This window comes from Sturnus vulgaris, chromosome 14 (genome assembly GCF_052056855.1).
Source record: "Sturnus vulgaris isolate bStuVul1 chromosome 14, bStuVul1.hap1, whole genome shotgun sequence".
Classification (NCBI taxonomy): Eukaryota; Metazoa; Chordata; class Aves; order Passeriformes; family Sturnidae; genus Sturnus; species Sturnus vulgaris.
In genome coordinates this window covers 12,305,864-12,329,651 of record NC_142256.1, presented here as the reverse complement: position 1 = coordinate 12,329,651, position 23,788 = coordinate 12,305,864, and the positions used below count along the sequence as shown (strand labels likewise).

Below are 23,788 nucleotides of genomic sequence, written 5' to 3'. Positions count from 1 at the left end.
TTAATGTGTGCTCTAATGACTAAATATCATTCTTGATCGATACTTAAAATTTGCAAAATCATAAATGCTCACAGACCTTAACATATACTAGGTCAATATTATTGCTTTTATTGATCCCAAGAATAATCTAATGAGAAAACAAAATCATGTTAATGTTCTCCCAGCACTGAATTGACTGATACGAATTATCTCACCTTCCTTCAGCATTTTATTCACCAGAATCTACACTTTCATTGCTTTCTGACTACAAATGTCAGCTCCAGTCCACATCACTCAACTCCCCTGGACATTGGACAGATGAAGGCTTTTCTCCAGGCTCTTCAAATTGCCCCTGATTTTAAGATAAATCATTTCTGTTCAGCCTAATGAATCAGGACATTTTTGAGAAAATTGCAAAAGGCAGCTCCTGTTAGCACCCTCCATCAGTGAGATGTAACTTCCACACATCCCAGCTCCTCCAGTACAATCTTTCCCTGTGGTAACCAGGAGTGCCATATTGAAGATATCTGTGAAAATATCTCTCCTAAGTTTGGATCAGCACTGCAACACCACAACAGCCTCGGATGGCCCTTCCTACACTGCAAAATTAAGCAGCCAGTCACTCAATGGTCTCATGAAAGTTGCCCTGGTGGAGACCCAGCACCATCTCACTGCCTGCCTGTTTCTCACACAACAGCCTTTGACCACTTCCTAGAAAATAATTCCCTTAACATTTAATCAGAGATGGTCATTTGGCAGGAAATCAGTTCAACATTAATAGGATGAGTATCAGATGTAGCATTGTTATTACAATTGTCCAACTGGTTTTGCTAATTGACAGAGAAATTAGGACAAAGTTTTATCTTCCCTTCTATTGTGTGATCCCAAAGAAGTTAACAAAATGAAAGATGAAAGAGCACAAGTTTTTATCAGAGCTTCCCAAACTTTCACTTTTTTATGAAGGTAAGCCCTCATGCTGCATTTGGCTGGGCTAGTTAGTTTTCTCCATAGTAGCTGGTATGGGGCTGTGCTCTGGATTTGTCCTGGAAGCAGTGTTGATAATACAGGCATGCCTTAGTTATTGCTGAACTGTGGGAATGTACAAGAAATTGGGAGGAGATGGAGCCAGGACTGTTGACCCAAGGGATATTCCATACCCTGAGATGTCATACTCAGCAATAAAACTAGGGCAAGGTCACCAGAGGAGTTGCCAACCAATTGGTGAGCAATTCTTTTCATTTGTGTTACTTGTCTTTCTTGGTGTTTATTTCTCTCTCCTTTTTATTTGCCTTTTCACTACAATTTTTGTTACGATTACCATCATCATCACTATTATTATTATTGTTATTATTATTATTAAATTATTCATTCCTAAATCATGTCAACCCCTTCCAATTCTCTCCCCACCATCCTGCTGGAGGGCTGAGCAAGCAGCTGTGTGGTGCTTAGCTGCCAGCTGGGGTTAAACCATAAGAGCCTCATTTTTAACAGGTATGGTCATTACCAGCCAGTTCAAAGGCTGTGGTGAATCTCTAACACTTAGAGCTTCTACTTCAAGAGATGCCAAGTAATTTCTTGGCCAAGCACAATAAATGTGGTTTAATGCAAGACTCAGTAGAAGAACCCATCCTCTCCCTGGGATTTCCAGGGAGCAGACCAAACTGTGAAGAGGGGTCTCATCAAAAGCCCCCCAGGCATTTCTTACCCTTACCCACCTATTAGAAAGGTTTCTAGACAGCTCACAGCAAGTCATGCTATGTTCTGACATCCCTCCTATGCTGCATTCCTTCTAAACTTCAGTTTGCACAGGGTCAGCAGTTTTGTTTGCCTCTTAGGACACCTGAGTGTCCATGACCTTCGAGATGATCAGCAGCTGGTGTTTCCCTTGCCCTTTGCACATGCAGCAACAAGGCTAAGACTTTGTGCCATGTTTTATATCCAGGAGGTTATTGATATTTATAGCAGTGATATAGCAGATCATTTGGACATGGAAAAGAGACAGGAAATCAATTAGCATCAATACATGTCTCCAGACTGTTAACTTGCTCATTCAAATACAAACGACCTTCCCTCTCGACACCCCGTGGTGCTCAGGAGGGGAACAGACCCTCACCGTCCTCCAAAGGGGTTTGGAAATCAGGAGGAAACACAGATGGGAACTTCTGGAAGAAAACAGCAATTTCTTTGCACACCCTGAGGAGTGTGATGGCCTCACTAAACACTGAACAGAACAAACGAAGCACCAGCAGAATAACAACAGCACAAAAACACTAAAACAGAGCCATAAAAGCAGCATTACTGATTCACGTGGCAAGCACAGCTTTTCTCCCTCCCTCCTGCTTGGTCAGGGTTGCACACAGCAGGCAAGACACAGCACCACACCTGGCTCCTCTAACCCCACTGCAACCAAACTCACTGCAGCCACTGCCCTGTGCTGAGCCTCAGGCCCAGGAAAGGCAAAATTTCCTGTTGCCTGGAACCCAGAATCATGAGCTAAACCCCTTGTGTGACAAAAGGGAGGGCTGGGAAGGTGGTAGGATCTCTGCTACACAGGCATTGAGAGATGCTAAATATCCCTGGATGCCTCTTGCCATCATGCTGCACATTGTAGGTGTGACACATGTGGTCACCTTTGCTGCCATGGCATGGCAGTGCTTTACACCCAGACACTCCAGGAGGCTTTTTGATAGAAAATATTCCAATCTGAGGGAGTAGGAAGGCAAGATATACTGCCTGAAGATAAATCTAGTCTTTCTAGAAGTTGTAAATCCCTGCAGCTAAGCTCAGGGACCTGCAAAAATCAAACCACCAAGGAGCTGAGTGATATAATATGAAACCAGTTCTTTCTGAGTATCACTTGAGAGTGAGAACATTCTCACTGGAGCTAGGCATAGATGGAGCACCCTGGCCCATATGGGAGGATGAAGGACAGCACAGCAGGCAAACAACACCCCCATGCCATGACACCCATAGATGTCACTGGGCTGTGCCAGCACCCCATCCCAGCACCCTGAGCTGGAAGGAACATGGACAGCCTGAGCAGAGCATGGCCAAGGGCTCTCTTCTCTATGGGGGCAACCAGCAGGTGATGAGGGCAACCAAGAGCTATGACAATTTGGGTGTCACCTTCCAGCCATGGGTTTTCACCTTAGAAAGTCACTCCCTTCCTTCTCTTAGGTGAGGCACTTCACAGCCCCCGTGGGAAGGCCCATGCTTACACATCCTCACTAAATCCCTCCTCCCTTGGGAGCCAAGGCAGAGCTCAGCAGGAGCCTTGGCAAGGCACAGGAATGTGCTGCTGTGCTCGGGGCTGCTGGGCTTCCCCAGAGCACAGACAAACCCATCCCAAAGGGGCTGACTCACACTGGAGACATGTTCCTGTCTGCTGATTCCTGCCTTGGCTCTTGTTCCCCAAAGGCCTTGTGAGATCCTTGTCACACTGCTCCTAGGTGTAGGCAGTGGCATGGAGCCACACTGTTTGGTCTGAAGCTAAAAGAGGGCTGAGTCCTGGCAGGAATACAGCTGGTGGGTGTGCAGGGGCACTGTGCTGCTCTGCACACACCAAGCAGCTCAGGAAGGGATGGGATGTTCCTTTTTCCTGAGCTTTTTCAGGCCACATTGCTCCTGGCATCACCACCAAGGGCTGGGGCTTACACCCAACCCACTCCTGCTCCCCTCCCTGCAGGCACTGCATCCACACACTTCAGACAGGCTGCTCTCCAAAGTCCTCTGAAAATGCACTGCAGCCACCTGCCCTCAAACCAGTAGGCTTTGAAAAAAATTAACTAAAAAATTTAAAAAATTAAAAATTAAGGAAGGAGCTTCTTGCAAACATCTGAAGGACACTGTGTCATCCAGGACCAAAACCCTTATCATGGTTTCCTTCCTACACCAAACCCCTTCAGGGCTCTACAACCCCCTTCAAACTGAGCATCTCATCACCCCAAGCATGTGGTGATTCACCAGCCTGAGCACATGCAAGGCAATTCTGCATATGTCTGCTGTTCCTGTCAATCTGTCTCCTTGTATACTGACAGAGAGAAAGAGAGAGCAGAGATCTCTGACAGTGGGCAGATTAATAATACATTTAATTTCTCCATGCATCGGGAGGAAGAGGAAGAGCCATAATTCAAGAGCCTCCCTGAGAGCTTTGCCAATTCCTCACAATAGGAGACAAGAGCAGGAAAGGTGCTTTTGTGCTTCAACTCCTTAAAGCTGTGGCAATCTGTATTTTAATGTAACATTTAAAAGGCACAGAAAGAACTGTGTGTGCTATAAATATAAAGTGAAAACATTAAACCAGTTGATACAACCAGGACATCATTTTTCATAAGTTCTCAGGATCAGGAGATAGCAGCAAAATGTGGGTCTCTGTGACATTGACGGTTCCTCAGTATCTCTAAGGAAGAGTGTTTTGGGCACCCATAAGGAGTCCAAATCAGAGCACTTGTACATGGGGAAACACCATGGCAGTGAGAGCAAGGCTGCTCTGTGGCACCATGGAAGCTCTGGTTGCCCTGCACTGTCCTTTATGTGGAGATGCATCTGCTTGGGAAATGAAACATGAGCTTTGTTCAAAGAGAAGTGCTAGGTCTAATCAGCCAAGGTGGAAACCTGGCAATGCCAGCAATGACTGGCAAGATTTCAAAGCTTGCAGGGTCATGGCATCTCCTGCCTGCCTGTGCAGTGCCCTCTCCTGCCTTTCCCACCAGCCAGGTGCTCCCTGAGGCCTCCCAGCTCTCCTTTCCAAGATGGGTTTCTGCCCCATCTCCTCTTTACCTCCCTAAAGTTTCCACAGTGCCTGGATGAAAAACATGAGGTAGCAAGAGTGCACAATGCATTTCTTGTCTGCTTAAACCCTGGCATTTCCATTTTGGAGAAGGAAATTGTCGTTTAAAAACCCAAAGCTATTTCTTACAGTGCTTTTATATATATACACCTCGCTTATACATTCACCTACTTTCAAACAAAGGGAAAAAGAAGATGACATTTTCTGATACTGGCGTTACTTTCCATATCTGACAGGTAGGTACAAAACAGGGAGATAATGAAGGCATGTTGGTGTGTATTCATCAGAAACACACACGGACAGGCACAGGCTCAGACAGGTAATTTATATGTCTCTTTCTTCACAGTTGCTTTTTTTTTTTTAATATCAGGAAGAGGAAAATGTAGAGAAATCAGAATAAAAATTAGTGTTAGATGTCTGCATTTCAGAGAGCAGATCTGAGCAGGTCTCCCCAAGGGTGCCAGCCCTGCAAGGTCCTGGTTTCCTTAGGGCTGTGCAAACCCGAGCAAAACCAGCAAACTAGAACAAACCCCCCAAAATAAAATATGCACATCAGGATAGGCTGGGAAAAGCTGAGTTTCTGGCTTGCTCAGAGGGCCTCAAGCTAACTTGACTGAGAAACTGTCTTTCAAACACATGGTTTGGCTGAGAGGTTGAGCAGAGAAGTATGGAGAGCACTCTTGTCTTTCCTAAAGGCCAGCTCCTCACCTGAGACCACAGACATTGTCCATGTAAGTACTAAAATCACTTTTCTTTTCAAAAGTAATTTTTTTAAATAAAAATGACAGCACAGGATAATCTGCTGCCAATAAGCAGCAAAGCCATGCCAAGTGCCTCCCAAAGACAAGCCTGCAGCAGGTGTCCTTGTGAGAACAGCCCGAGTCCTTGCAGTGCCGTACAGAAACCAGATGCCATGACGATTGTGAAAAACAATTTAAAAGAAACTGAATTTGGGTAAGAGTATAACCCCCAACCTGCCTGCATTATCAAGAACTCTTATGATCCTAACAGAATTATGCAGCTTCACATATGCTTATGTTAGCCACTGTTAGGTCATCGTTTGAGTCAGTAGAGTTGCTGTTCCATCAGCGTTTCAATTATAAAACTCCTTTGCAGAGATTAGTAATACAGCTCATGCTTTAAGCCAAGAAGCAATTTTTTTCCCCTTAAAATTTCATTAAAGTCTGCTGATATAGCAAAAAGCACAGTAACTTTCTTGTAGTTTCAGATACTACTTCTATACTCTCTCACTATAAAGAAATTTTGCTCCAGGCAATTAGTTCTTTGCTGGGACTGGTCCTTCCTGACCTCTAACATTCCATAGTTAACATAGCCCAAACATCACTGCAAGAAGTTTGTGCAGCAGCAGCAATTCCTCCACTGTAGCAATGGCTAGAGCCTATACAGCAGACCTGTATGCATGTAATATTCTCAATATTGACCATGTCTCATGCTGGATATGCCAGTTCCCAATAAAACATCACATTAAGCCTTAATTCTGCAAATACCAGCATTTGCAGTGTGTTTATAGACCTGAGCTGCACTGGAGAGCTGGATGGGTCTAACCTGCTACCCCAGAGCACATTGGAACATTGCTGCATTCCCTGCCTGTTTCCCATCAAAGGAATGGCTGCAGACTATGAACAAAACTCATTGCCACACCACTTCAGCCCATTATTCCAACCAAGCATCACCATGATTTACTACCCACACTGTGCTCAAAACAATGGAAAGAAAACCTCATTTGTGAGAAAGATTATTCTAGCAAGCTGTGAAAGCAGTGACTGAAGCCATGTCAGGGAGTCACCTCCCAGGCTGTCCCCATGATCCCTTCTTCCCAAAACCTCCTCCATACACAGGCCAGGCTTCTGGGGGGCCACCTCCACCCTGCTGCAGCAAACAGGCAGCAGATGAACTGGGTTAGAGCCTAATCTCACCCCATATGCGTGTGCAGCCCTTTACAGGAGCCACCAAACCCGGGGAGATGCCACCAGCATTATTTCCAAACTCTACTGCTTTGCACTGAAGGGCTGCTGTTCCTTAAAGAAATACCTGTGCCTCTTTCAAACCAAATTTGTCAGGTGGATTTGTAATATTGTCCCGGTTTTTATTTTTTCCTTCATGTCTGTGTCTTCTCTCCCTCCAAGTTTCTTCCTGGGCTTCAGTAAGCCAAGCAGCAGGATTGCAGAAACAATCATATTTATCTGAAAATAAATTGAATCATAATATTATAGGATTTCTGTCTGTAAGCATCTAGTTCTCAATTTCAGCATGTTTTGTCTTGTTTTGCCTTAATGGTCAACAGAAAGGCTCCCTAAGACCTTGATAGGATAAAAGGAAACTTGTAAACATAATAAGAACATCTCAGAGATTTCATTTCAAAGCCACTAAGGGCTTTCTGCTCCTTCCAAGCTGCCTCAGAGGTTTAGCCCTGTGTGCTGATGGCAAAGATCACATCTCATTCTCCCACCAAGGTCCTGGAAGACTTTGTACCAGACCCACCTGTACATTAGAAATTCACATTATTAGGTGAAAAGATTAGTGCACCTGCACAAAAATACACCTGCTCCTGTTATTAGAAAGACTCTACAGAGCATGGCATACAAGGAGGTTGCACATGGGTGGGAGTCAGTCTCTTCTCCCAGGTAACAAGTGATGGGACAAGAGGAAATGGCTTCAGGTTACACCAAGGGAGGTGTAGATTGGATGTTAAGGAAAGTTCTTCACTGGAAGGGCTGTCAGGCTTTGGAACAGGCTGCCCACTGTCCCTGGAAGTGTTCAGAAAACCTGCAGATGTGCTGCTTAGGGACATGGTTTAATGGTGGACCTGACAGCATTTGGTTAATGATTGGACTCAATTATCTTAGAGGTCTTTTCCAACATTAATGATTCTATGATTCTAAGATGCTAATTCCAGGATAGAGAATTTAAGCTTATCTTTTGCTAGCTGTTCCACACAGATTCCTGGAAAAGAGCCATACACCTCCAGAGGGTGGCCTGAAAAATCCCATCACCTACAGCCCTCCCTCCTGACATCCACGTGAGCTCTAAAGAAACACGGGTGCAGGCAAAGGATGCTGAACACCGAGACCACAAAATTCCCTTTTCGATGATGAGAAGCTTAAAGCAGAAAGCCAGCAGCTCCCTCAGGGTTTGCCAGTGTCCTGGAAGGCTGGCACAGGACACAGCCAGCTCAGCAGTGTCACTCACAGTCCCACCAGCTCCACAGCCTGTGCGGAGCAATCCAGCCCAGCTTTAGAAAAGACAAAACCATGCCATTAAATCACAGCCTGAGTTTACTTCAAAAAGTACAGTAGCTAGTTGTTTGGTTAATTAAACTATTAAATTATGCTGGAAAATAAACATTTAGAAGTTTTGAGCAAGACAAAGCCATGAATACTAAGAACTCCCCAACTTAGCGTGATTGATTACACAAACAAACCGTGTGTATTGGAGAAGTGTTACAGAAAAACATCGCTTTCATCAAATTTTAAGTGAACAGTTGTAGAGTGGGGAGGGGGAAATTAATTAATTACACCCTGAAACATTTTACTGATTGAATCCATGACCCCAGCACTTGTAAGGTCATCAAATGATAGATTAGTGCTGCACGGAGTATCACAAATGGCATTTGCACTGGGAAGCTCATTATAGGAGATGTCAGGTCATGTAAATCATAGGAAACAAATACAAACATCCATCAGAAAAATGCAGATAGTCATTACAGGCAGCAGAGAGGAGTTGAATTATTATGCAAAATTTATTTTGACTATTAAAATACAAAGAGGTGACACAAAATTGTCCTTTAAGCAAACATAAACTACAAGTACTCTGACAGGAGGCTTTGTTTATAAATGTTTCATCTCTTCAGTATTCCATGTCTGTAAACATTACTCGAAAAACAAAGAAATGGGGGAAAACCAGAAAAATATAAAATCAGCAATCCCGTGTTTGGGTCTTCAGAGCTTTTTTTTTATTCAAGAGAGAGCTATTCTTTCCACATCTGAATAATCAATGCAAGATAGGAAGAAATAGACTGTAATTATTGCATGTGAGTCATTTGTTACAGATCCTGTCTGCTCCAAGAGAGCAGAAGCAAGCACTGCTTCTTGACAAGCTATTTTTTTTTTTAAGGGAGATGCACTAAACAATTTGGCAGAAATATGTGGGTGCTCAGGAAGAGAAAACCGAACAGCAGGAGATACTAAACCAGAGGGGCTATTAACACTCTCCAAATGGCCCAACAGGAGCCCAGCCACCTGTTCCCAACACCATCCATGACTCCAGGAGATGGACTGGCTTCTGCTGGAGTTCATTTCCTTGCTCATTACAATAAACCCTTGGGTGTTATCCCTATTTCTTGTTAATTTGCTTGGTGAAGCCCAATTCATACCTGTTAACAGGACAGATGATTTTTGGTTTGGATTAGGAAAGTAAGCTCTTTGTTAAGTCTAGATACAGCAGCTAAGCACTCAAGCCATAACTAATATTGATAATTTTGAAGCACTGTAAATTACACCCAAAGTACAGTTTCCCCATGTTGAATGCACATAAAAGTAGCTTTTTCATTTTGAAAAGCTTGGTGACATAGTATTTAAAGGCCACTGCTTTACAGCAATATAATGAAGAAGATGAGGGTGTCGGATGGGAGTTTTGGGAGCTTTCAATCTGAATTTCTTGGTTGATTCTATAAAAGATAAAATCAGGGCTGGCAGGTTTTGTGGGGTCACGTTCTCAGTGCTGAAAGCCCTCAAAGGTACATCTAAGTTCCCTGGACTGCTTTGGAAAATCGCAGCACATCTTCCTGAGCAAAGCAGGCTCCTTCCAACAGCCTCAGGATTATGTCTAATGAGTCACATCTCCTCTTAGTCTGGTTCCATTTCTCACCATTGTAAATCACTCTAATCTCATTTTATGAACACTGCATAAGAAGGCAGGCACTGAAAATTACAAATAATAGGTCAAACTGTGATTTGTGAATAGTGAATGCAATATCCCTTCCATTACCTGGAAGTTGCTTGTATGATGGAAAGGAAGAACTGGACCTCACAATAAAACAGAATAAAGCAGATATATTGGCTCTTTTACCATCTTAAAAAAATGTTTACAGTGTTACTAATGTAAGACTGATACCATCTTTACAGTTCTTTTATTGCTGCTCCATGGTGGGATAAATTAGTATGCTCTGAACTTTCCTTGGGTAACAAGCCATGAGTGCCCGAGCACTGCCAATCTCAGTACATTCAGTGCTGCCAATATAAATTGCTTAGTCCCTTTGCCACTAGACAAATGGAGTACAATTCCAGTAAAATAAATACAATTCCAGCACTGAAAGAAATTGCATCTGCTGGTGATGCCTTTTCTACTGATGTACAAAGGAGGTCGTGACAAGGAGCTAAACACAGTTGTTAAAGATGCAGTGAGCAGTTCTTCAATTCACCCAGACACAGAAAAGAAAAATAATACTGTGGGATCCAGTTCCTCCTGGCCACATTTTTGTAAAGCATTGACTACAGCTTTTGCAGGGAGTCTCGTTAGCACCTGGGAAAGCCCCTGGCCTGGTGGGCAGTGAGCTCAGCAAACCTGGGCCAGCACCTGCACGTGTACTATGGCCCTGCAGAAATGCTGAGAAAATCAGAATGATACAACAGAAATGGGGAGGTTGGAGGTGAGGGATATTTAAAGTCAATGCCATCAGCTGCTGTGCCATTTTGTGTCAGGAAAGGCTCCTGACCTAGTTAGAGATGGTGACCTTGAAAAACCATGAACCCTGGTAAGTGTGGCTGACTGGGGCAAAACATTTCCAACTTCTAAAGAGGGGTAGGTTCCTGGAGGTCTTGTTACATGCTGAATATTTTAATTGCCAGACCTACATCTGAACGTCCTGGTGCAGGGCCACGGCAGGGAGTGCATGTGCCTCGGGGTCATGTTTAGGATTAAGTCTCCATAGAGGCTCTGGCAAGAGAGCAGATAGTGTGATCTGCCTCTGGGAAGCATGGCAAAGCCTTTCCTAGGGAGCCAGCCAGCCCCAGCCCCCCCAGCACCCCGGGGCTGAGCACTGGCACAGACATCCCTGCACACCTGCAATGCTCAGCTTGGGGCTGCAGAGTGTCTTCATGCTGCATCACGGTGTGCCTTAATATATAATCCTAAAAGAGCTCACCTGGTGACATCTTTATCTTGAAAGAAGCAGCAGCCGGTGTGTGCTATTTTCAGCCTTGCAGGCTTGTTTTGAGCATCTCTCCTGCTGTTTCTTGAGTTGAAGCCCCAGACGAGCTCATCCCAAAGGGAAAAACAACTCTGCCTCAGGTGAGCACACAGGAATGAGTTGAGAGCAGGGAAGGAGCCCACTGGTCTGTCCTGACTCATTCCCAAACAGCAGCTGGGAGACAGGACCCCCAGCTTGCCTGGTCCAGCAGCCCTCATGTCTTTGGACAGGCAGGGGTTTACTGGTCTGTGATGGAGACCATGCCAGGCTGGGAACTGGAGGCACCGTGCCCACACCCTCTCTTCTTGCCTCGGACAGGCTCTAGTGATAAACTATTGCCATATCATTTTAAACAGGGGAGCTTTATTTAAATCTCCTGCAAATCAGGCCTGAAATTACCACTGTGGTTTTGCAGTAAGCCTGAGTCCTGCTGAACAGCTCATACAGCTTCTGCTTGAAATTCTCATTTTAAAAGCACTTTTGCAACTCCCCCATGAAGGCAGCTCGGTTTGTAGCTGTACACCAGGACACAGCACGGCCCGCCAAGCTGGGAGAGGCTCTTTCCTTTAATGACAGCCATCTGCAGGTTCCTATAACTTAGCAATGTTCCCAGCCATGATTTATGGATGGTGCTTAGCTTTACGGTACAATCTTTACTATTTTACAGGGTTCCTTTTTTTTTTTCTCAGTTAAATGTTGTTTTCTGAATAATTCCAAGCTGCCAGTAGGTTTACAGAGGAGAAAACTGGAATGAATCTCTCCTTGCTTTTATTTACTCCTATTTGAGTACTGTGTTTCTGCATCCATTTTGGAGATTTACAATGGTATTAAGGTTGCTTCCCTCATCCTCATTTATAGATTTCTGCTGCAATCATTTTGAAAACCAGAAAGCTGACAGGAAAATTAGGAAATTAGATATCATGTTCCTGTTCCTTCCAGTGCCCCGATGAAGAAGGGGAGAAGAAAAATCAACTGAAGGCATAATAAATAACACTATATATCCCAGAGTCACCTCACTGATGCTGACACCTCCTCTGGGCATCCCACTGCATCCTATCCCACCAGCACTGCTCTGACCCCATGAACATTGGGCTGTACCTGCAGCTGTTGAGGTAGCAGCAGTCCAAGTGCTGAGTTCACAGGCTAATTGCTCATCTAATTTTAATTGCTAATGGTGGCCCATGGAGCAGCAGCTCCCTGTGCTGAAGTTATCTCAGCCTATGTTCAAGTTTATTGAAAATAATTGCCCCAGAAAGAGAAAAATGATGGTGGTGACCATCAGCTCTGGGGACAATGGTGTGGTGGCTTATCATGTATGACCTGAAACACCATCTCCATCACCACCAACACCTGAGGGCAGGGGAGTCTCATAAGCTCATGAAGAACAGCAGACAGAGGCCCTCCTGCAGCTCACTGCACACAGCAGTTGCACTAGCTGGCTCCAGCATCACCAGCTATCCAGAAAAATAACCTCTAAATCAACCTTTCAAATGATTGATGCGATTGTATGAGCCCAACTTTGGCCTTTCCAATCAAAATGAACATGCTGAGCTTTTCAAAAAGGAGTGGCTTATCTAGTTATGAGCAAAGGCTGGTTATCTCATGGGGGAGCTTGTACCACCAGCAGCCAGAGACAATCCCTAGCATGGGCAAAATTCACCTAGGGAAGGTTTCTGCTTGTATGTCTCAGCTGTCACAGGAAAACAAAAATTTTGGAAATCATTCCAGGTCACAAAGTGACCTATTTCTTCTGATTTCTTCCCATGTTGAGTTACAAAGGCAGGTATTCTACATAGTTTCTCCCATTCCTGCATGAGTGATGTTGACTAGGAAAAGGGCTTTCCTTGCTCATTTTACCCCAGATTTGGGATTTTCCACCTCTCTTGAATCTGGCTTTTCATTTTGTGCAACACATTACCCTTGATTCAGGCTGAGAACAGGTATTTTCATTTAAACAGGGAGAGCATCCATTCTATCTTCCCTGTTCTTTATGGAAACATCTGGGAAACGAAGGAACCAAACACTGCAAAATGTTGAAATTGCCCAGGGAGTGAAATTCTGAAATTGCATACTACAAAAATGCCATTTCCATTTAGCCCAGTGAGTTAGAAAGAGATTTAAATATAAAATATGGTTTTGGCTTTGTGGGCTCAACTTTTGTACATCAGAAATTATGACTTTTTGTTAATATATGATATGGTATGATAAATAAACCCAAACCCAACTCTTTACTGTGTGTGTTCTTTATTTTTGTATATTTTTATTCCATAAAATGCATGTTTAAAACTCATTTAAATTATAATGAATTCTTCTCATTGAGTGACTTGCAGTTTGATTTGACACCTGATGTTCTGATGGGCAACAGGGGATATTTTAATGCTGTAACTACATTGGATATAAAATATAAAGATGAAAATGTAGGGAAAAAATGCAATATAAATAGAACAACGATGGAGTAAAGAAAAATCAAATGGGCTGCTGGCTGCAGTGCAGGGGCCCAGCTGTCCCAGAGAGGCAGCCAGCTGGGCAGCAGGCAAGGAGGCCAGGCAGATGTCTGGCTTCTGCTGTTGGCTTTGATGGCACTGATGTGTTCCCACAGAGCATCTCCATACCATCGAATCAGCCTTTTCCAACAGAAAGCAGCTCAGAAAACTATTCTGATGGAAAACTGTTGACCTGCTTTATTGTCTGCTGATGGTAGAATAATTCCATAGAATAGTATTGGAAGGGACCAATAAGGGCCATCGAGTCCAACCCTTGCTCCTTGCAGGACTACCTAACACTGGATCATAGGACTAAGAGCATCCTCCAAATGCTCCTTGAACTCTGACAGGCCTGGTGCTGTGAGAGCCTGTTCCAGGGTCTGGCTGCTCTGGAAGAAGCCTTTCCTTTCCTGAACTTCCCCTGACACAGCTGCATCCCATTTCCTCCTGCCCTATAACTGGTCAGCAGCTCTCCCTCCACTCAGGAAGCTGTAGACTGTGGTGAGGTTCCCCTCAGCCTGCTCTTCTCCAAGCTGAACAAACCAAGTGGCCTCAGATGCTCCTCCAAGCCTTGCCCTCAAAGCCTTTCACCATCTTGGTTTCCCCCCTCTGGGCACACTCTGAGCTGAGTGCTGCACTCCCAAATAAAATAAGAATTAAATAAACAAGCCCTCTCCTCCCCAAACAGGTCTTTGTCTTTCTCCCTTTTGCATTACCAGCAATGTTCACCCTATCCACCTTCACATCACTCAGGATGGTGCAGGCCTTTACCTTTTTCCCTTCAGTCATGGCCTTTCCAAGCAAGAGGCCAGAACATATGGAGGATTTTGGGTGACAGAGGTGGTTCCTATGTCCAAAATATTTTGCCTTCCCTTTTCCTCCTCTTGTACTCCTGCAGCCTTTCTGCAATGGGTCACCAGACCTGCAGGCAGGATCAGAGGTGTGGCTGTGCAGGGATTGAACCTTGGCATACTGGTGCTCCTCATTCTTGGAGCATTCTCCATCCTCTCCATGGCCATGAGGATGGTGCCAGCCTCTGGAGAGGAGCAGCTGCAAAGGCTCCAGCACATTTTCCTGCTTAAGGGCAAGTGCTAATTCAAAGCCCATCATTCTGTGTATGTAGGCAGACCTGTTTTAACAAGGGCATTAATTTGCACTTATCAGGACTGAATTTCACCTGCCAGTTCATATCACCCTGATACTTATTTCTGTAAGATCCTTCTGCAAACCTCTGCTTTAGGTCTGGCTACTCTGGGCAAATCTGTGTCACCTGCAAACTTCACCATCTCACTACTTGTCTCTTTGTTCCAGGTCATTTTGGAATATGCTGACAGTGTCCAGCACAGGCACCTGCAGGATTGCTGCTCTAATTTCCACACACTGTTAAAATTGATATAGGACATTTTTCCTAGCCCTTGTTTCCTACATGTAATCAGTCCATAGAAGATTAATCTTGTGGAAATCTAGTCCCATTAAGCCTTTTCAGTGATTCTCTTCTGTGCTTTAGCCCTGCTGGCTGCTTCCTGGTGCATTTGCCTGCTTTTGGAAGCATTAAATAGACAATCTCTGCTTGTAGGTACTGCAGTAAAGGTCACTTGTCTTGGCTTATTTTAAACTTTTTAATTTAATCCCTTCCCGTTTCATTTAAATCTGTTTCCTCATTCTCCTCTAGCTTCTCCACTTAAAATGAAATATAGCTGTGGTAGGATGGGTTTTCCATAGGGATGCTGAATTTGATAACAACAGTACTAGAGCAGCTCATCATACTTACATCTCAAACGAGATCCTCAGGAATAAATCCAGAGCTGATTCTCCTCACCCGGACTCTCTAATTGGTGTCCTCCCCTAAAAAAAAAAAAGGAGACTTATGGTGCTTCCAAACCTGGTCTGTGAGTAATCACCCCACACGACATGACCAACTATGGTGAAAACTGAAGTCTCCCTTTAGGGCAGGACATTTCCTTTGCACAAATTCTAAAATTCTACAGGATTTAAAAGATCCTGGTAAAAGCCTTGGCATGAGGAAGCTGGGAAGGAGATCTCACACTTGCCTTGGCAAAGCCAAGCCTCCACAACACGGGGCAGGTGGGCAGGACTGTCCCACAGGTGAGTGCTCACCATTCACCTCCCAGCCAGCCTGGCAGGGCTTCTCTGTATTGACCTGTTTGGAATGAGAATTGATTTTCATAGAATCACGTTGTTAATCCTGTTGGATCACTGAATGGCTGCATTATTTTCTTCTCTGGCTAGTTGCAAGCTCCTCAGCAAAGCTGGATCTTACTCCACGGAGTGCTTGGCTGAGTTCCTGTTAGAGACCTGGGAGAGACATGGGAAGGGGCTATGGCACTGGGAAACAGGCAGTGAAATACTATACAAATCCTTTCTAGTAAATCAGATTTAATACTTTTATGCTATTACAAGCTCCATTGAAAATAGTGCAAAAACTCTTAGTAAATCTGTCCCCTAGGTGCCTTATATCTGTATTTATTCTGTCTTTTGAAATTCGGCCATTTACCCAGTTCAGTTTTTGCTTCTGGGTGTTAGTTTTTATCCAACATGATTTAATTTTATACTGGGGATTGGGTTTAAAGCTTGCACCATGATATCTAAATAAGTTCATTAAATGCTCTAAGTTTCTCTGGTTACAAGTATAAATTCATCAGCATGGAAATAATGACATCTTAAACCTATTAAATTTAAAATATCTTTATGCTCAACCCCAGAGCTCAGATATGCCAGCCAATGATAATCAAATGCCACCCAACCACTCAAAAATTCCAGAGAAGAGAAAATGAGCTGTTTTGAGGATGCCTGCAAGGCAAATCAGGCTGTCAAAATCCTATCATTCTTGGGAGGAATTTACATAGCTCATATTAAACTCACCAGAGCGACTGGAAACCTGGAGTAATTAAATGCTGGGAGGGGAGGCAGGATGCTGGATGTGCCTTAGCCAGGAGACCCCTGCAAAAGGAGGAGGCTCAGGAAGGGTCCCCAAGGAACCAGGGTGCCCTTGGGACTGGGGAAGCTCTGAGCTGGGAGCAGGGGGGTCAGGGTGGTGAGTGTGTGGATGGATGGACACCCAAGGGAGAAAGGCACAAATCTCTCTGACCTTAGTAAAAACCCCTGGCTTCCCACCCAGCACCCTGATTCCTCCCCTCTGCATGAGCTGACAGGGCTTTACATCCTCCTGCCCTGCTGCCTCATAGCCCAGCTCTCTGCACACATATTGCTCCCAGATTTCAGAAAGAAAACACCCTTTATTTACATAAAGAGAACTGGGAGCTCCTCCCAGCCCCCTGGTCTGCTCTTTCTCCATGGCAGATGGCCCTGGCTCCAGCCACCCGTGGCACAGGAGCAGGTGAGGCTGGAGACAGGACACCATCCTTGATTTGCTCAGGCATCCCTGGGTTGCAATAAATAAGGGCAGAGGCAGCTGCCCCTGTCCAAATCACTGGTCCTCAGCCCCAGAGCACCACTGCACTGCAGGGTGTTTGGAAGGCAATGGCTTTTGTTTCACAGCAGATAGACTCTGCCACTGCACCAAGTGTGAGGGACCTTAATCCTCCTCTTATTGACATGACATATCCTAATGGCTTCTTTGGTTACCTATCAAGTCACTGTGTACTTAGAAAGCTTTAATCTGTAGATTATTTACTCAACAGACTGTAAAGGCTCTGCATAACAGCACATAACAGCTTCCAGCAGTTACAGCCTGTTGTGTCACAGGGAGATTGTGTTGATTCCCCCCCTAAATCTAACACAAGGCATCTGAGCAGCAATAAGAACAGAAACCCCTTTCCCCCACAAACCAGAGAACTGGACTGCATCCATCACCTCTCCCTTGGATCTCACTGTGCTCCATCTCCCTTCAGTGCAGGCACTCTTTTGGACTCCCTCCCTGTCCTAGCTTCACAAGAATTTTCACAACACCTGTAGGAATTCTACAAACCTTGAGATCTTTGTCCCACTACCCAAAGTGGCTAAAACTGGGCAGGAATCTCACAGATACTGGAGGCTGGGTGTACAATACCCACATCCCACTAGTGTTCAGTAAACATCCCACTTTAATTCAGCAAACTAAACCTATTTTCTTGCCCACCTTCCCTACCTGGTAGTGTAAGTGCTATGTTGCACCATGGTAAGTTGTAATAAAAAAGGAAAACAGTATATTCAATATTCTACATGCCAGGTTTGACACGGGCATTGCATGTCTAGAAGATGTGTAAACGTTGGTTGTAGCAGATAGAGCCTAAAATGCTCTAATTTTTCTGTTGTTCTAGCAATGACAGTAATGCCAGATCATCAGAATACTGGCCATTCTCTGAGTAAAGGGAACCACGTGAATGCAATTTCTTAAAGGCATTTTTAATTTTCATTGTCTTTAAGATGTTCATAATTTAAAGGACATTCCCCACCAGGTGAAAACAACATTAATTTTGAGCCTAACTCCTCCAAATTGATTTGATTTAATTTAAAACATAGCTAATTAATTAAAACTACTCGACAGTGCCCCTTTAATGTTTAACCAAAGAGCACACCATACTCCAGCTGAGCTGCTAAATGTTTATGTCTTATTAGCAGGCTTCCCAAAGCTTAGAGAAAAGGATTTCCATGCAAGTTCTCACTCTCATCTTTTAATTACACCTAAACAACTCAGCTCATTATAATTCTACTACAAACATTGCTCTCAAGAGCATCTTGCAACATGCATTTAGCAGGTACCACCAATACTTTCTTCCATACTCACATTCACATGAGTTTCTCCATTTTCAAGTGGCAGTTCCTCAGTGGAAGATCTCAGAAAGTCACCCTGCTCCATTTCTGGCACAGTGAGCACTTCGGAATTAATTGCCAACGTGAAATAAATACAGTGTGAAGACGTGCATGAAAACCAAGTTATAATTAGGCAATATGGAGATTTGTCCCCGGTAATCAATAAGCTCGGGGAACTTGGAAGATTTTGGGGCTGTGGGCGGCCTGGGGAGAGGGTGTGAACGGCTCTCCCTTGTGGGGTGTTTCACCATCTGCTCCCCACTGCTCTCCCTGCAGAAGCTGTCCCTGAAAGCTGCTGGGTGCTGTGGTACCCCCGCAGAGTTTGCCTTTTCCAGCCACCCCCTGCCTTTCGGTGTCTGTCCCCATACCAGCAGCCTGCCCAGCCACCCTGGCAGCCTCCCATGCCCACACCCCCTTCAGCTCCCAACTCGGGGTGCAGAGTGAGGAGCAGAGCCCTTAGAGCCGCATTTCTGCATTCCCTGGCTGCAGGGGCCAGGACTGCTCAGAGCTGCTCTGCTGGACACGGGTGTGGCTGCACTTGGAGCATTCCCCGTGGTGTTTTTCCACCCTAACAGATTCCTCCCAGCTTGCAGATGATTAGTCATGCAAAGCAGAAATAACATCAAATTCAGTCTTCAGGAAGCATCAGATTGGACCTCACTTCTTAACTCAGACTGGGGATTGGGATGATAATTTGCCTGAGATTTAAGGAGTCATTTCTGAAAACGTAAACAACATCTTGCCCATGTGCTGGCCTTTTTCTGTTTACAGGGTTTGATTTCACGCCTAAAAAACAAGCCAAATTGCATCATCCTGGTGGAGGGATTCTGCAAGAAAGTCTTGGTTGAGTGAGGAAAATCACTAATGCCAGCTCAGAAGTCCTAATTGCCCCAAAGGAATTACAAGCTAAAATAGTCTGGCCCAGTTACTAGCATCATACCCATAAGAGTTTGGCATGGCAGCACAGAGGGAAGGCTTCATGTGAGACACCATTCTCCACCCTCTCCCTTTCCCTGTTGCTTTTCTGAACAATTCCATTAGGATTTATACTGTTGATGTGGGATTATTTCCTATACTTCTATTTCTTGTTCAAATGTATAGAAATTAATTTTCTGGTCATAATTTCAGTACCTCTGGGACATTAGCAGGCTGGAAGTAAAAATAGAACGTCATTACAGCGTCAGGTAATGCGGATGAGTGTGACTAATAACCTGAGTGTCATTGATTTAATAATCTAATAATGTCTCTGCACACTCAGCGCTCAGACTCACTGAGTGAAGATAAAGATTTAAGCCCAGCTGAAGCTGCAGATAAGAATCAGCACCTCAGCTTTAGGGATCAGAACCAATGATAAGCAGCACACGGCTGGTCTCCAAAAAATAAAAGCAGGGGAAGGAGCCAGCTGGTATCTGCAGCTCAGGCTGTACAAGAGGCAAGGTTTCCATTCCCTGGGGTGGCAGCAGCAGGAGGTCACAGCTGCCCACAGGAGACACTTGTCAAGCTCAAAGAGAGATGCTCACCGTCTAGCAAAAGTCTGGCAGCTCTCAAATAGCTGCTGGCCTGCTGACAGCTTGGTCTGTGGTTGTCTGAAACACAAAGGAAAAGCCCATTAATGTCAGCTACAGCACCAGCCTGGAAAAGTCTGGTCCACAGACTGGAAACAGGAGGTGGAGAGAAGCGAGTGGGCTTTCGGCTGGGACATAAATCTTCTGACTCGGTATAATCTGGGTTATTCATTCAGAGAAAAGCTGCCACAACAGCTACCAAGCTCCTTAAAGAGAGCTGCAGAAAGGATCTCTTTCCCTTGAGAGCATCCCTTTAGCCAGGCCCATCCTCCAGCTCCCCTGATCAGTGGTGCCAAATCTGGCTCCTCATAGTGCTGATGGATGGTGCTAAAGGTGTTGCTTCACCCTGGCAGCCCCTGGATGAGCTGGGAGATGGATCTCACCCACAGAGTATGAATCCACACAGAAATGCCTGCTAATGAGACATGACACCAGGTTTATTATAATTTGGTTGGAACGGGGACAATCGATCTTCTCAAACTGCCTGTGAAAATCCCATTCCCCAGCAAGGCACCTCTAGGCTTGGCCAGTTTGAGCTCCATATGCTTTATTATTAATGCAGAAAAATTTTCCTCTACCTGGGACTGTGCTGGCACAACAGAGGGCAAGTGTACTTGAGGCAAAAATCTTTGACTGCAGGAGCTTCAAGCCTCTTACAGTGAGGAAGATTCTGCAAATAATTCTGGGGTTTTTTTTCAGATCATGCTCTGAAGGCCTCATCAGTCTTCCCCAACACCACTTCATCTCAAGTATATTTTCTTGTTTCCAGTTAACTTCACCCAGATAACAGGAAAACTCCCTGGGGAGTTGCTATAGAAACACCCGATGGAGACAAGGAGGGATTGGGGCAGCAGAGCCCAAAGATGCTGTTAAGATTAGGGAAGATTTTAATTCCCACCCTGTAAATATAATTTCCCTGGAAAAGTTGCAAAAATAGGAGTTAAAATGGAAAATGTCCTGCATGGTTAGTGATGGGGTGACTGCTGATCACTCCCCCAGGGAGCTTCACCACCAGGAAGCAGTGGAAAAGTTTTTCCAGGGATCCTCTTTGGAGGTTTCCAACCTCAATGAGACTGTTTAGTCTCAAAAGGACATGTGAATCCCATCTGCAAAAAGGTGGCTGAATTGTCCCATATCTTTTCCAGTGCCTGGTGACATTGATAACCTTTTAAGCAAAGCAGTGTCCTTCTGCATAATGGTCTGAGAAGGATTAAATGCAAGAAAGGAATATAACAGGAAGCCAAGGAGCTACCTACCATTAGCAGCTATTTGAGTGTCAGGCAGTTTTGTTTCAGGCGATTTACCAGTGCTTTTGTCCAAGCCATTCATTCCACAAAACACTATTATGAAAATAGATGTCATTAGAAGCACTTCTTAATACATAAAATAGTCTTTCTTTTTGAAATTCAACAGTGTATTGAATTCAATTTTTCTATTAAATTCTCTTACACTTCTGAGAGTTCAGAAAGCCCCGACAATAAGAAATGGGTGTTCTAATCTTGTGCATAAGCCAAATTTTTGGGACAGTTAGTGTCCTTTCTCTTATTTGATGCTCACACACAAAAATACTGAGGGTCATTAGAAATGAATTATCCCTGACTGTAAAACAGAAGGAGATTCATCAACTATATTGATTTTTCTCATCTATGTGTATATGTGTAGCTACTTTGGCAATTAGCCATTAACCAAACCACTGCTTCATTCCTGTGAACCAAATAGTAGTTGCAGGCTCCTTCACTGTAACTGTAAGCTTTTCTTTGCACTGTTTTTCTTCATGTGCATTCTCAGCCTGGATTTGCAGGGGTATCTCTCCTACAGCCAGCAGGGTGGTTAATTAACACCAGCCCCATAAGCCAAAGGTGGAGCTGCTGGGGGAGCCTAAAGAAAACAAGATCTTCATCAGGAATGAATGTGTGCCTGCCCGGGAGCTCATGGACAGACAGCCAAAAGCACATGCAAAATTATAAAACTCCTAAGGCAAGAAAAAAACCAGTTGATGCACACCAAACACCTAAAAGAAATTTGGAAGGAAAAAAACACAGAAACTAAAACCCTCAGTAATTTTATATAAAACACACAGACTACAGCCAAATACCCACCTTTCATAGTAATTATCATCCAGGAGATTGGCTGGGCTGACTGGAATCTGTTGGGGGTTTGTGAACACGTTTATCTTAATTGCATTCATGAGGTTGTGGGGTTATTTGATTTGATCTTGAGATAACTGACGCCTGATTTTTATGTGCATTTCTAACAGGTTTGAAGGATGCCTAGAGCAGGGAATGGATTCTGCTTATGTGCAGAATTGTGGAAAATGTTCTTAAGACCAAGACAAAGTCAGGTGTTAAATCTCATAAGGAAACAGGCAAATTCTGTATCTAATGGCTTACCATGTAAACTGGTACTCAAAGGAGATTATATAAATTTCTGTGTTTATTGACCACCACAGAGACACTCCTTAAAGGGAAGAATAATATGATTAAAATGAATGTAAAACCCTCTAAGAAACATAAGTTTTAGCCTTCATTTCTTCAATACTGGAACTTCTAGGACTAGTTAGAATACAATCATTTTAAAGCATATTGCATTCCACTGTAACTACACACAGAGAAAAGAATGCTCATAAAAACTAGCATTTTCCTGAACAACAAAAACATAATTGATCACCAGTCAGCTCCACCACGTGAGCAAACCCTCAGCTGAATCACTCAGCTGCTCCAGGTTCATTAGTTGGTATGTTAATGCCCTATGCAATAAACACAACAAATGAAATATGGAATTACTCTAACCACAAATCATTACTAATTGATACAGCAAGATGCAAGGAAAAACTATTACTTGGAATAGCTTCCTGTAACGTTATCCCTGGATGTACTTCCAGGTCTGCATTCCCCCTGTCACAAAGGAGCAGGAGCTTAGTGAGGTCTCTCAGGCTGCTCTTTCTATTTACATCTCATCCATTAATTCCATCATTCCATGCTATTCCCAGTCAATTCCATTTCAGTCAACTTAACTGAAATTTTTTTCTTGATTCTGTTTCCCCATAGCTTATTTGTCCTTAAATTCCAGGCTGATCCACGATGGTTGTTTAAAACAGGATGCAGCCAAACTCTTCAACTCTACATTGACTGAACACCATATATTATTATGGAAAACATAGCTTAAACAATGCTTAAGTCATTCTAATTAATCCATTTACATAATCCTCAGGTTCTTTTGCATGTACTAAGAAAACAAAGGCAAGAGCAAGATAGCCATTTTATAACCAGGTTATCTTGCTCTTTACCTTAGTTTTCTTAGTACATGCAAAAGAGCCTGAGGATTTAATAAGCTGTTTCCAGTTTTTGTTCAGTTCAGATTGTGGCCATCTCTTCTGTGCACAGTCCCTGCCACGCAGATCATTTGATCATTTTGGGGATGAGATGCTTGCACCAGTGACCCATGAGGGCTTGTGGAGCAACAATCACATTTGCAAACCCTTGTAAGTAGAGAGTCCCCAGAACTGCTCTTAAGTATTTTGAAATGGCACTTTGTGTCTCTCATCAGAGTTGTTGTTTAATTTCCAACTGGATTGAAATTAACTCATTTTGTTAATCAAACATTTAATTCTGAAGAAGAAATCAGCTCTTCACAAAACTGCAGCATGGTCTGTGTGAAACTCTCCTGGCTGTGCTCACAAAAGAGGAGCAGACCTTTTTACCATCTCAGACATACCGAGAGGATAATGAAGACAAAGCCCTAGAGAAGCACATGTGAAAAGACAAAAAATTTCTTCCACATATTAGGTACAAAAATTCAGCTTACATAGTGCAGTGTTCCAGGCACCAATGAAGCTGACTTACCAGCAGTCTTAATCTTGGGTGAAGGGTCTTAATGTTAAGAGTATAAAAAGAGAAATTATCCATACACCTGTGTGGACAGGATATTAGAGCCTGGCTCTACAGGGCAGTGTATAATTCTCCCATTCTCACTGAAAGGTAAAAAGCCTCAT

General features: G+C 43.9%; 1 long non-coding RNA gene across 1 annotated transcript; it reads right to left on the bottom strand.

Annotated features, from left to right (window-relative positions):
- Positions 1 to 6,620: 6,620 nt before the first annotated feature.
- On the bottom strand, positions 6,621 to 22,256 carry LOC148222150 (uncharacterized). The gene is made up of 6 exons (XR_015806747.1): positions 22,188 to 22,256; positions 21,054 to 21,137; positions 19,753 to 19,818; positions 18,207 to 18,295; positions 15,231 to 15,304; positions 6,621 to 6,972 (listed from the first exon to the last, which is right to left on the bottom strand). It is a non-coding gene; the product is annotated as an uncharacterized LOC148222150 (long non-coding RNA).
- Between the last annotated feature and the right edge of the window lie 1,532 nt (positions 22,257 to 23,788).